Here is a 3,809-nt window from a genome sequence, read left to right as displayed (position 1 = left end):
TTTATAAAATTATTCCTAGCTACCCAATTTTCCCACTTTTGTATCACATACTCATGCATAAAATTATTTTTAATTTTATCCTATGTGCATTGATCTTTTTACTAAACTTATTATTGGGGTAATTTTGTCCCCTTATTTATTTATTTACTTAAAGGGATATTTCTCTTTTTTTTATAACATAAACATAAAATATCAATGCACATGGTATTTTAATTATTTAAGTTTCACATGAGTATGCACCCAAAGTCTGATTATTTTGTCAATTTAATCCTTTCCTATCAACCCATGTTCCCACAGTTTTCCACACTTAATTGATACACAATCTCTATCTTAAGCTAACCAAAGATTCAATTTGGGGTATTTCATTTGTTTTTTTGCTTAAGGCTAGTGATGTGGTAAAATACATAATAAATGGGGATTAAAAGGCTCAAGGTGGCTAACAAGGGTAACTTAAAAAGGTAGGCTTATTTGGGATAAGTGAGCAAAAACAAGTAATGGCCTCAATCATATGCAAGTATGTAAATACATTCTATATTGGACATTGGTGTGCGAAATCGTGATCATTCCATTCCTTGGTAACGGCGCTAAAAACTCAATATGCACGTTCATGATCTTATATCTGTTTCACAACTTCGTACAACTAACCAGCAAGTGCACTGGGTCGTCCAAGTAATAAACCTTACGTGAGTAAGGGTCGATCCCACAGAGATTGTCGGCTTGAAGCAAGCTATGGTCACCTTGTAAATCTCAGTCAGGCGGATTAAATTTTATTAAGAAATTATAGTGGATGAAAATAAATAAAATATAAAATAGGATAGTGGTACTTATGTAATTCATTGGTGAGAATTTCAGATAAGCGTATAGAGATGCTTTCGTTCCTCTGATCTCTACTTTCCTGTTGTCTTCATCTAATCAATCCTACTCCTTTCCATGGCAAGCTTTATGTAGGGCATCACCGTTGTCAATGGCTACATCACATCCTCCTGTGAAAATGGTCCAATGCGCTGTCACTGCATGGCTAATCATCTGTCGGTTCTCGATCATACTTGAATAGGATTTACTATCTTTTTGCGTCTGTCACTACGCCCAGCACTCGCGAGTTTGAAGCTCGTCACAGCCATCCCTTCCCAGATCCTACTCGGAATACCACAGACAAGGTTTAGACTTTTCGGATCTCAGGAATGGCCATCCATGGGTTCTAACTTATACCACGAAGACACTAATAACTCGGACTCGGTCCCCTGTATTAGATATCCAAGAGATATCCATTCAGTCTAAGGTAGAACGGAAGTGGTTGTCAGGCACGCGTTCATAAGTTGAAAATGATGATGACTGTCATGATCATCACATCCATCATATTGAAGTGCGAATGAATATCTTAGAAGTGGAATAAGTTGAATTGTATAGAAAAACAGTAGTACTTTGCATTAATCCTTGAGGAACAGCAGAGCTCCACACCTTAATCTATGGTGTGTAGAAACTCTACCGTTGAAAAATACATAAGTGAAAGGTTCAGGCATGGCCGAATGGCCAGCCCCCATGATCTAAGAACTAAACGTCCCAAGATGTCTAATACAATAGTAAAAAGTCCTATTTATACTAAACTAGTTACTAGGGTTTACAGAATTGAGTAAGTGATGTAGAAATCCACTTTCGGGGCCCACTTGGTGTGTGCTTGGGCTGAGCATTGAGCTTTACACATGTAGAGGCTTCTCTTGGAGTTGAACGCCAGTTTGTAGCCTGTTTCTGGCGTTGAACTCCACTTTGCAACCTGTTTCTGGTGTTTGACTCCAGAATGCAGCATAGAACTGGCGTTGAACGCCAGTTTACATCGTCAATCCTTATTCAAAGTATGAACTATTATATATTGCTGGAAAGCCCTGGATATCTACTTTCCAACACAATTAGAAGTGTGCCATTTGGAGTTCTGTAGCTCCAGAAAATCCACTTTGAGTACAGGGAGGTCAGAATCCAACAACATCTGCAGTCCTTCTTCAACCTCTGAATATGATTTTTGCTCAAGCCCCTCAATTTCAGCCAGAAATCACCTGAAATTACAGAAAAACACACAAACTCATAGTAAAGTCCAGAAATGTGAATTTTAATTAAAAACTAATAAAAATATACTAAAAACTAACTAAATCATACTGAAAACTATGTAAAAACAATGCCAAAAAGCGTATAAATTATCCGCTCATCACAACACCAAACTTAAATTGTTGCTTATCCCCAAGCAACTGAAAATCAAATAGGATAAAAAGAAGAGAATATACTATAAATTCCAAACTGTCAATGAAACTTAGCTCCAATTAAATGAGCGGGACTAGTAGCTTTTTGCCTCTTGAATAGTTTTGGCATCTCACTTCCTCCATTGAAGTTCAGAATGATTGGCATCTATAGGAATTCAGAATTCAGATAGTGTTATTGATTCTCCTAGTTCAGTATGTTGATTCTTGAACACAGCTACTTTATGAGTCTTGGCCGTGGCCCTAAGCACTTTGTTTTCCAGTATTACCACCGGATACATAAATGCCACAGACACATAATTGGGTGAACCTTTTTAGATTGTGACTCAGCTTTGCTAAAGTCCCCAATTAGAGGTGTCCAGGGTTCTTAAACACACTCTTCTTTTGCTTTGGACCTTGACTTTAACCGCTCAGTCTCAAGTTTTCACTTGACACCTTCACGCCACAAGCCCATGGTTAGGGATAGCTTGGTTTAGCTGCTTAGGCCAGGATTTTATTCCTTTAGGCCCTCCTATCCATTGATGCTCAAAGCCTTGGATCCTTTTTATTACCCTTGCCTTTTGGTTTTAAGGGCTATTGGCTTTTTGCTCTTGCCTCTTGGTTTTAAGAGCTTTTGGTTTTTTCTGCTTACTTTTTTTCTTTCTATATTTTTTTTTCGCTATTTTTTTCTGCAAGCTTTTGTATTCACTGCTTTTTCTTGCTTCAAGAATCATTTTTATGATTTTTCAGATTATCCAATAACATTTCTCTTTTTTCCTTATTCTTCAAGAGCCAACATATTTAACATTCATAAACATCAACTTCAAAAGACATATGCACTGTTCAAGCATTCATTCAGAGAACAAAAAGTATTGTCACCACATCAAAATAATTAAACTAGTTTCAAGGATGAATTCGAAACCATGTACTTCTGGTTCTTTTGTAATTAAAACATTTTTCATTTAAGAGAGGTGATGGATTCATGGGACATTCATAACTTTAAGGCATAGACACTTAGACACTAATGATCATGAAGACAAAAGCATAAACAAACATATAGCATAAAAATCGAAAAACAGGAAAATAAATAAACAAGGAGATTAAGGAATGAGTCCACCTTAGTGAGGGTGGCGTCTTCATCTTCTTGAAGAACCAATGGTGCTTTTGAGCTCCTCTATGTCGCTTCCTTGTCTTTCTTGCTCCTCCCTCATAGCTCTTTGATTTTCTCTAATTTCATGAAGGATGATGGAGTACTCTTGATGTTCCACTCTTAGTTGCTCCCAATAATTGTGTGGAGGAAAATGTATCCCCTGAGGTATCTCAGGGATCTCTTGATTTGCAGTCAAATATTCTACCACTGAGCTATAGACCCTTGAGATGAATCTCTCCATCTCCTATGACTCGAAGGTGGAAGCTTTTGTCTTCCCTTTCCTCTTTCTAGAGGTTTCTCTGGCCGTAGGTGCCATCAATGATTATGGAAAAACAAAAAAGCTATGCTTTTACCACACCAAACTTAGAATGTTGCTCGTCCTCGAGCAAAAGAAGAAAGAATAGAAGAAGAAGAAGAAGATATGGAGGAGATGG

The sequence above is a fragment of the Arachis ipaensis genome, chromosome B1 (assembly GCF_059453495.1).
Source record: "Arachis ipaensis isolate K30076 ecotype BB chromosome B1, ASM5945349v1, whole genome shotgun sequence".
NCBI classification, from domain to species: Eukaryota; Viridiplantae; Streptophyta; class Magnoliopsida; order Fabales; family Fabaceae; genus Arachis; species Arachis ipaensis.
Note: the sequence above shows the minus strand (reverse complement) of the source record.